Source organism: Sus scrofa, chromosome 16, assembly GCF_000003025.6.
Source record: "Sus scrofa isolate TJ Tabasco breed Duroc chromosome 16, Sscrofa11.1, whole genome shotgun sequence".
Taxonomy (NCBI): domain Eukaryota; kingdom Metazoa; phylum Chordata; class Mammalia; order Artiodactyla; family Suidae; genus Sus; species Sus scrofa.
In genome coordinates this window covers 73,382,292-73,393,452 of record NC_010458.4, presented here as the reverse complement: position 1 = coordinate 73,393,452, position 11,161 = coordinate 73,382,292, and the positions used below count along the sequence as shown (strand labels likewise).

Genomic DNA, 11,161 nt, shown 5'->3' with positions numbered 1-11,161 from the left:
TAGCATGAATCTTTTCACAAGAGAAACTTTTGCACAACTAATGGCTTTTGAAATTTATTTGCAAATATGATTTGAAATGTTCGTATAAGTCTCTCACTTCCTCATAGAAAAACTAGCAATATTCTTGTACTTTCTCAAATAATTAAAGCAATGTTTTGAGTGGATGCTGAGTGAGAATTGGCAATTATTTTTACTCAATATTATTGTTTCATTTATCCTAAAATTGAATTTTTGTCATAATCCCATAGTGATTATTCTTATCATCACAAGTTTTTGTGACTTCAGCAGTATTATCATACACTTTATTTGCCACTTGTACTTCTCTAAAGTTTCCCTGCATATATTTTTTTTCTTTTTTTTTTTTTGTCTTTTTGTTGTTGTTGTTGTTGTTGCTGTTGCTATTTCTTGGGCTGCTCCCGCGGCATATGGAGGTTCCCAGGCTAGGGGTCCAATCGGAGCTGTAGCCACCGGCCTACGCCAGAGCCACAGCAACGTGGGATCCGAACCGCGTCTGCAACCTACACCACAGCTCACGGCAATGCCGGATCGTTAACCCACTGAGCTAGGGCAGGGACCGAACCCGCAACCTCATGGTTCCTAGTCGGATTCGTTAACCACTGCGCCATGACGGGAACTCCCCTGCATATATTTTACAGAAGCATTTACTTATTAAATTTTTCAAAATATTAAGCATTCAATAATTATACTACTCACACCTTTTTTGTATTTTTATCCTATTTCTTGTTTTTAATTTGCTTTCAGGAAAGGCATTTTAAGACACGGCAGATTTTCATAACCATTGTAAAAAATAGATGTACTTAGGATGATATTTATATGTAATTTTGATACAACATTAGAAGCATTATGGCTAGTTTGCCAAGGAAAAGCATGAGGCAAGGAAACTTTTCACTATAGATACATAAATCACGTGCATAAATCATACAGAATTTACAATAAACTGGCCAGCCAGCAGCAGAGAGAAAATGTCTTCAGGTTTTAGTCATCTTCACATTCAAGCTTGTTATTTCCTCTGTATTACTAATAAGAACTCAATTATCCCCCCTCCAGCTTGTCTGCACTCATGGTGCTCCCTTTTGGGGAGCTGGGCAGGGCAGGAGGATGCATGTTCTTTCACACGAGGTACTAAAGCTGTCTGTAATTCTTCATCCTCTCGGCGATTTTCTCACAGCAAATGTTTCCATATACTCCTTTCTTTTCACTGTATCCAGTGATTGATTCTGTCTGTAATGCATCTTTCATTCACCCAGGCACTTGTAAAAATAATGTACAGTTTGCTCCCTGGCATCAATAATAGGAGAACTACTCTTGCTATTTGCTGTCACTGAAGATGCTGCCTGTTAGCCAATTCATATGAAATACATTGATAGTAGAGCAATACTAATATAAAGGTTTACATCAGCTTCATATGTCTTGAGATTTTGAGTTGTGGCCAAAGCGGTAATAATTAAGAGTCAATCAACTCCATGGAGACGAGCGGTTTCCGGCTTAGCAGGAATCTCAGGAAGCCCCCTCTGATGCATGGAAGGAGGTTTGCAAATTTCCAAGGGTTTTGGTTCCTGACTTTGTTGGGATACTTATCCTTTGTTGGGATACAATCTTGGGGAAGAAAGAGTTGGATAATAAATTATTTTGGCTTCTCTTAGATGTTTTCAGATTGGTCGGAACCAGTGAACCTTAAGCCACCTGCTTAGGATCAGTGATGCTAAATGTGTTCATTTTCCCTCCGAGTCCTTAAAATTCATGTAACTTCAAATACGGGGGGTAAAAATAAGGCATGTTGAATTGTCTTGATTCTATAGATGATATTAGATTACCCAGGAAGTAAATCTAACTATGTTTCTTCTCATAGTTCTGTCCTCTCTGCTAAACAACATAATTAAAAGGAGACACTGTGTGTAGTTCATTTTCTCTTAAAGAGAAAAAAACTGTTGAAAATACAAATTAAAATTATAAACACTCTTTGCATATTCTAGAAAATTGACATAGACCTCATATCAGTCTCTCATTTTTATTTTATCCACATAGAAATGCCATGAGGAAGGCAGAATGGTTATTAGCTCTATTTCTTAGACTAAAAATATCAGGCAGGAAAGATGTGTAATTTCCCAGAGGAGTTGAAGCTTAGAAGTGGAGGAGAGAGATTCAGGCCAAGATGTCTGACTCCCAGTTCTGGTCTCTTCCCCCAGTAACTTGAGCCTACTCACTGCTCCTTACTGCCCTCCCGCTCAGAGTGCTTTGGGACAGGAGAGTCATACAAAACTCTATTGGTTGAAGGATAAAGATACATGACAATTGCAACTTTATTTAAATAATATTTGTCCCTATTTTCATTGTATTACTTTGTGTTGACTTGCCTAGGTTTGTAACAAGTTATCAGTAGATTTGCACTCTTCTGAAAATCATGTATTAGTTTTTTGCAATCCAACCCTTCCACCAAGAACAACTAGAAACACTGATAAAATTAAAGGAAATGTCTGTTTGAAGGCTTTGTAGAACTACCGAGACAGGAGAAGCCAAAATCCCAGAGATAACGGAAGTACAGAGAAGCAAATTCACCGCAAAACTCATTTTCCACTTGAGCCATTTGTAAATTAAAAGGCTAGTTCCTACTGGCTCAGAAGCCAATCAGGTAGCTAAACCTGAGAGGTGAAGAAGCTGAGCAGAAATTCCAGAAGTCTCATTGCATTAGAGAGACCAAAAATGGATTTCAGGTCTCAGCAAGAGAGGCATTCAGAAGCAATTCTGAAGGGCTACATACTGTAAGAATAAACTGAAATGAATCAACCTGTTAAGAAGAATAAAGTTCAGCCTCTAATCAATCCCTGATCAGTTTTAATTTATGGTTGGATTCCAAGTCACTGGGTTCTGAATTTTTAATTCACAAAATCTCAAGGGGCAGTTGGTACTTAATGATGAATTACCTGCTTGTCAAAAGTGAAAATAGATCTTCTCTAAGAGTGATCAATTATCCTTACAATGTTTCAAAATATATGTGTGGTATTAAATTACTTAACACACCAGGAGGCAGAATGAAATAATAGAAAACAAAGAAAACAAACAGAAAGCTGACAAAGATGCAAGAGAAATCTAGACATTTTAATTAATGCTATTAGACACAAACTTTAAATTATATAAACACACATACTAATAATATGATCAAGAAATTAGATGGCAAATGGAGGTTATCAATAAAAAAATTGAAACCATAAAAGTGAATCTAATGGAAAATATAAAATTAAATATGCGAAAAATATAATTAAAAGCATAATAGACTGTTTGACAATAGGCTATTGAATTATTAAGGTGAAAAACAAGTTAAAGAAAACATTAAAATTGAGGGAAAATATATTTAAGAGCATAAGAGAGAACCATTTCATGATGAAAAAGATGTTACATATGTTTAAGGGGAGTTTCAGAAGTAGAAAAGAAAAAGAATGAAGAAAATCTATATAGAAAAAAATAAATGACAAGAACTTTCAAAAGCTAATGAACAATGTACAGAAAGAACTAAAAAGACTATGAAGAGAAACATACCCATTGGAGTAAAATTTTTTTAATTTTAGGACAAACAAAATCAAAAGAATAGTGGGCAGGGCATAGAAACATCAATGAGGAAAAAAAGTTTGACAGAACTTCTCAACTGAAACAGTGCAGACTAGATGAAGTGATAATAAAATCATCAACGTGTTAGAACAGAAATAAAAGTCAAAGAAGAATTCTATACCTACCTAAAACAGCATTACTTTTTAAAAGGCAAAATAAAGATATTTTCAGACAAACAAAAATTGGTGGAATCTGTAACCTCCACACTGAATAAAATGATCCCAAAAGGGAACGCAAAGTTACAAGGCAGAATTAAGAGCAAGAGAAAGAAATATGTGGGGGGGGGGGGTCTAAATGGACATTGACTTTTGCAGACAACTAAAGTGTTTTACTGAGTTTTAAATATCTAAAATAATAAAATATATGGCAACACTAGCACAAAGTATGAAAGAAAAGAATACAGAAGTAAAGTGTTCTAAGCTCCTTGAAGTAGTCAAAGTAGAAAGCATGGATTCAGGTTGTACATGCTCCAGCTGTACCCCCTCCACAACCAGGCGTGACTTGCCTTTCAGAAGACAGAAGTTTCTGTGGACCTCTGTGGTAGTCTCAACTGGGGAGAGTGGGGATGTGACCAGTATGTATTGTATAGAGGCCAGGGATACTGCTAAGCATTGTACATTGCAACCCCGTCCCCCAAAACAAAGAATGTTTCAGCTCAAAATGTCAACAATGCTGAGATTGAGAACCTTGCTCTATAGTGTCTGCTTAAGATTGACTAGAGAAAAATCCTGACAAGATGCATGCATATCACCGGACAAGTTTGACCTAGACTTAGACCCAATAGAATGTGTACATTCATGCACCAAGAGACATGTATAAGAATGTTAATGCTGTAAGAATATTACAGCATTATCTGTAATAGAAAAAGGAAATGGAGAAGCAACTCAAATGGTCATCAACAGTAGACTCTCTCAACAAAGTATGGGTCATTCATACAGTGGAAAACTATAGAGTGACAAGAATGGACACACAACAATATGGATGAAGCAAAGCACAGCAGAATACATAGTTCACGAGTTTCCTTTTGAATTTTTCAAAATCACTAAAGCTTAGCGATGCCACTTGAAGATAGTGTCTTCCACCTCAGGGAACAGAAAAGAGCGGTGCTAGGGAAGGGCAAAGGAGAATCTCCGGTGTGCTGGAAACGCTCTGTTTACACGGGAGGCTTCACTCTGTGATAATTCATTAGGTTCAACATCTATGATTTCTGCACCATTGTTTACAAATGGTAACCTTTGATAGAAAAGAAAGAAGGAAAGACGTCTTTAAAACATCCCTAATTACTAGAGAAATGCAAATCAAAACTACAATGAGGTACCACCTCACACTGATCAGAATGGCCATCCTTCAAAAAATCTACAAATAACAAATACTGGAGAAGGTGTGGAGAAAAAGGAACTTTCCTACACTGTTGGGGGGAATGTAAATTGGTACAACCGCTGTGGAGAACAGTATGGAGGTTCCTCAGAAAACTACCAAATGATCCAGCAATCCCAATGCTGGGTATATATATGGATAAAACTATAAATTGAAAGTTCCATGCACCCCTATGTGCATTGCAGCACTATTCACAACAGCCAAGACATGGAAACAACCAAAATGTCCATCGACAGATGAATAGATTAAGAAGACATACAATGGAATACTTCTCATCTGTAAGAGAGAATGAAATAATGCCCTTTGCAGCAACATGGATACAACTAGAGATTCTCATACTAAGTGAAGTAAGTCGGAAAAAGAAAGACAAATACCATATGATATCACTTACATGTGGCATCTAAAAGGTGGTACAAATGAACCTATTTACAAGACAGAAACAAACTCACAGACATAGAGGACAGACTTATGCTTGCCAGAGTGGAGGAGGGCAGAGAATGGGATTGACAGGGAGTTTGATGTTGGTGGATGGAAACATTTAGAGTGGATAAGCCATGAGGTCCTGCTGTATAGCACAAGGAACTATGTATATCCAGTCTCTTGGGATAGACCTTGATGGATGACAATATAAGAAAGGGAATGTATGTATGAATAACTGGGTCAGTTTTTCGTACAGCAGACACTGGCAGACATTGTAAATCAACAATACTTTAATAAATATTTTTTTAAATCACTGAAGGGATTTATTCAAAGGTCAGAATTCTGGGTTTTTCGGGGGGGTGTTAGTTTTTTTCCTTTTCTATTTTTTTTTCCCACTGTACAGCATGGGGACCAAGTTACACATACATGTATACATGTTTTACCTCCCACTGTTGTGTCACAATGAATAAATAAATTTTAAAAACAAGCAAGTAATGATAATCTGTGGCCTCTGACTCTCGGGGTGATAATACATGATGCTTTTTTTCCAAAAGACACCAGTATTTGTGCCAGGCTGGAAACTGATTGATCTAAAATATATGTTTTTGCTAACTCCTGAAAGTTTGCCTATCTTTTCTCAGTGTTGACGTGTTTCTTTTTACTGAGGTGCTGGAGGGAATGAAAAGAGGATGGAAAGGCAGCATGAGGACTATGTGGGATTGAATAAGCTGGAGCCTGTAGAGGAAGCCTCCCACTTGACTGGCCTGGAGCTGTGTTTATAGAGAAGTTGAGTTAGAATACATTGAGTTATATTCAATAAAATGCCTAAAATTAGTCTATAAATTACAGTAGTATTACTTTTATATTTACAACCATCCTGGCCTTATTCACTTAAAGTTTACCTTCCCTGCAACATTATCCAAAGTGTCAGATTTGGTTGAAACGAGCTCATTAGCAACTGTATTAAGAGATCAATCAATCTATTGAGAATTTTTTTTTTTGGATATAACATAGAGAATACATCCAAGTTCTAGTACTTCTCTGGAGGATATTATGAGTAATACTTTCATAAAGTTAGCTTTTCTTTATTCTTTTGATCGTCTTTCTCTCTGCTATTTTTAGTATGGAAAGATGTGGAATAAAAATGATTGAAAAGCTTTTCCTCCAAATCAAAAGTAGGGATTGAGCAATATCCTTGTGCCTTCACGCTTTTGTTCATTTTTTTGGTCTCTTATCTATTTGTCTTATGAAACTCCTGGGCTTTGTGAGTCAGACATCAAACTTTACCAGAGTCTTATGAAAAGAGCATAGGGGGAAAAGTATAACTAGTTACATAGATGCTACCTGGTATTCAAAGGTATTTTCTACCTTCATTCAAAATCACCACAAAAACTCTGTGAACTTAAATAAATGCTTTATTTTAGAATCAAGACATCAAACATGTAGGAGACATTATCTTTAGATTAAAATAAACATCCCAGAGTGGACAGAGAACGTATTCCTATCCAATCCAGTTGTGCTCTAAACTACAACCAACTCACGTGTCCCTTCTCTGTGGGTTGTCTCAACTATTTCCGATTCTCCTAAAACTCTGCATCGACAGCAACTCTTCTTTCTCATCTCTGGGAATTTAACCGCTGCCTGATGCACATCAGATTTGTTATCACGGAGTTCCCGTCATGGCGCAGTGGTTAACGAATCCGACTAGGAACCATGAGGTTGTGGGTTCGATCCCTGGCCTTGCTCCGTGGGTTAAGGATCCGGCGTTACCGTGAGCTGTGGTGTAGGTTGCAGATGAGGCTCGGATCCCACGTTGCTGTGGCTCTGGTGTAGTCTGGCAGCTACAGCTCTAATTAGACCCCTAGCCTGGGAACCTCCATATGCCGCAGGAGCGGCCCCAGAAAGGCAAAAAGCCAAAAAAAAAAAAAAAAAAAAAAAAAAAAAAAAAAGATTTGTTATCACCATTTCCACACAGAATGGCTTTCACCTGTATTCGTCATGTCTTCCTCCCCTTCTGTCCTGGGGAGCAGGTGCTCCTGCATTAAGCCAAGCTTCTCTCCAGATACCCATGGACTCATCCGAACAGCCTCCTCCTCAAGTCGCAGCAGCTCTGTCTGATATAGCAACTATCTTCTTTCTGCTCTGCAGTCAGCCTTATCTTCAATACCCTCGGCAGCATTTTCAATTGTTCAAGAATCCCGTATCCAAAAAAACCAAAAAACAAAAAAAAAAGCAAAAAAAAACCTTGGCCCTATATATTCCTACAGTTACCCACATACGTCTCATTTCCCACCAAAAACTTAAAGATTTGCTACATGCTCTTCTCTTCTCTTCTCTCCAACAGAATCACCGCCCCCATTTCTCCCATCATGCAGTTCACACCGCTGCAGGTAAGACGCTAGTGACTCCTGGGAGCTGTGGATGTGTCATACCTCCCCTCTCCCCACCACCACACGTTCCTTCTTTCCCAGCACCACGGCGTTGTTGGAGACAGAATCCTAGCAAGCAGCACCACTGAAATGGGAGTAAACTTCACCTTCCGGGCTCACCAGCTACTCCTGATGGAATTCTGCTATTTTACAGATGAGTTAAGTGCCAAGCATCTTGATAAGGCTTTCAAAACAATTTGACTATTATCTCTCAGAATGGTGTGTCAGTTTGCAATTCTACCAGAAGTGCATGGAAGGGCTGGATCTGATGACACTGGGATAGTTTCAACCTTTTTTTCTTTGTTTTGGCCAGCGTGGTGAGTGAGAAACTGTATTTTATATTTTTGAATTCAAGTACGACTGGAATCTTTTTCCATATGACTTTTGGCCTTTTGTATATTTGGGCATTTGCATGTTTATTTTTGGCCCATTTTCTTATTATTATGTCTACTTCCTGACGGTTTGTAAACTCTCATATCTAATATGATACGATGCTTTTAAATACGTTTTTTTTAACCCATAAAATACAACCAAATTATACACTGTCTACGTGCATGTATATAGAATAAAATCTGTATATATGCAAAATAAAATTAGCCAGTGTGTGATAGCAAAATCACAAAACTGTCATTAATAAAGTATTGGCATCGTGGTAGATCCAGATTTGGGGCTATATGGACAGTAATAGGGCTGCCTCCTCATCTCAACTGGAGCTCCTACTAAAGCTGGGCTGGACCCACCTGCTGGCAGTTGGATTCCCTCTTGTCCACCCTTGGACCCAAAGATCCACCTTCCCACAGAGTCCGTGGCTCAGTGTTTGCTCAGCCACTTGTGGCCCTGGCCTGACTGACCCCCGGGCTCACCACTTTCCCAATTACAAATAAATGCACCCTTTGTATGGGTCCCCCATTCCCCATGCTGGGCTCCCACCCACAGGGTCTCTGAGACTCTTGGAGAGAAAGAGGTTTCCTGGGACTGTGTGCTTTCACTGAGTCCTGTCTGTGTCAGGAGGAAGGATGCATCTTGGAGAAGCAGAAGTCACAGACGTACCTTCTCTCTGAAATTCCTTTCCATACCAGACAACATAAAGAGGAAACCCCCTACAAGCAAGGAAATCTAAGCTTCTATTTAGGATTATTATCCTCCCAAGATGGCTCATTTTAGTGAGGCAAATGCCACCTGCAGTTTGTGGGGAGGGGTATGCAATATTTCTTCAAAGTTCCCCAAACATTGGTCTGGGTTTGCAGTTCCAAAGGAAAAAAAGGAGAGAAATGAATTTGCCACGTTGTAACCCTGCATTCTATCCCCTGCATCCCAACACATGATTCTTAGAGGAAAGGAGGCGAGTATAATAAAAAGGAAAAGCCAAACAGTGAAAGAATATTCATGTCTGATTAGTGTCGCGTGGAGGATGGTAACGTTTGCTTAACTCATTCGAATACAGACGCCACTCTGATTTGTTCCTGTGTGACAGGAGCACGCAGGACACTGATGAAAAGGTTTGGTTGATGAGTTAAGCTATTAAACATTTATAACCGTTTACATTCATACAGATCAATTCATCCCAACTTCTCATGAAGTCTGATTATCTAGATCAAATTGAGGAAGAAATTTTATAGTCATGCAGTTACTGTCAAAGATGATATCTGCCAAAATGGATAATTCAGGTAAAAATGGCCTTCATTTCATGCCCCAATTATCGATGCTCACTGATCTTTGTAATTTTCCATTAAGATGACAAAATAGAAAAATCACTCAGTCCAGTCATTTGACGATAAAGTTAACTGCTAAGAAAGCTAGTTCTTCTTACTTTGGGCACCCCAATTGTTTTTTTTTTTATTTTTGGAGAAAAGTTTAGTATTTTCTTCCAATAACGCTTTCTTTTTTTATCAAACTTGTCATCCTAATAACCAGTAAAACATGTTGAGAATATTGTATCAGTTTAAAGTAAGATAAATATCTGCATGTGCGTGTTTGTGTGAAATATGAAAAGTTACATGTAATTGGGGTGAGTCAAAGGAAAAATAAGCAGATGGTGAGCAGCTTATGTTTGTCTGGCTCTGTGTTTCTTCCTGTTTTATCATCTAACAAGTGCCTGTGGTTACTTTTAGTTGATGAATTTTCCTTTCCTCATAATATTTGTAACGTGTTTCAGTTTTCTTCTGCAGCAAGTCATGTAAAATTGAATAAAGAAAAGAAACCACGCACATTTTCTCTACTGGCACCTGAAGGGTGGAGGTGTACGTTCTGGATGGAAGGTTGTCTTTGGAACCAAGTCCCTCCTACCTTCTTGTCCTGTGACCCTTAATGTCTGACTTTTATCCTCATGTTCACAGAATGGTTGCTGCGCCTCTAGGCATCACCCTTGTATTCCAGGTAGCACAAAAGCATGAGGCCAAGGGGGAATGTGCCAGCTGAGAAAGAAACTCTTATTAAAAAAAAAAAAAAAAGAAAGAAAGAAAAGGGGAGCTTCCTCAGAAATCCCGCTTCCAAGTTTAGATTCTTGCTTATTGGACAGAATTATGTCACAAGGTCACCACTAGCTAGAGGAATGATTTTTAGCTGCACACTTGGCTGCCCAAACCATATGGAGGTATGCTTAGAAATAGAAGAAGAGGGGTAATGAATGTGTGTAGACCAATTACAGTGTTTTCTACAGTTTCCACTGTGGTTAGGGTATGGTTGTTATACAGTCATTTTAGGTATAATAATTAACACTCAGGACTTCCCATTGTGGCTCAGCAGTAACGAACCCAACAGGTATCCATGAGGATGTGGGCTCAATCCTGGCCTTGCTCAGTGGGTTAAGGATCTGGCATTGACGTGAGCTGTGGTGTAGGTCGCTGACACCACTCAGATCTGGTGTTGCTGTGGCTGTGGCTGTGGCTGGCAGCTGCAGCTCCAATTCCACCCCTAGCTGGGAACTTCCATATGCCACAGGGGCAGCCCTAAAAAAGCAAAAAAAAAAAAAAATTAACACTGGACATGAGACAGAGATGTGTAGAACTTGTAACATTGTGGCCTGAGAAGAGGGAGCTGTGATGGATCCAGACGTGAATTGTTATTAACACTGGCTGGCGGAGTGTGGATGTGCTCATGGGAGCATCAGATGAGCCCCTGAGAAAGGCTCTGCTACTACGGCTGGTGATGCTGGAACCTGTTCACTGGGTGTCGTGGGACTAGAGAAGGTGGGTTGGAGGATGGCAGGGGGAGGGGTGAACCGAGAGAGAAGGGGCAGGCTGCAACAGGAAGGGAAGTGACTTGAAAAAACCATGGCGAAGCCCCACTCCAGCACTGCGCTTCAGCCATCC

General features: G+C 39.2%; 1 long non-coding RNA gene across 1 annotated transcript in view; it reads right to left on the bottom strand.

The window, feature by feature from the left end:
- The window catches only part of LOC110257319, a 45,054-nt gene continuing 34,639 nt past the window's right edge, over nt 747-11,161 (bottom strand). The window contains exon 3 of the long non-coding RNA XR_002339771.1: nt 747-1,617. This is a non-coding gene — a long non-coding RNA (uncharacterized LOC110257319). The remainder of the gene's footprint in view (nt 1,618-11,161) is intronic.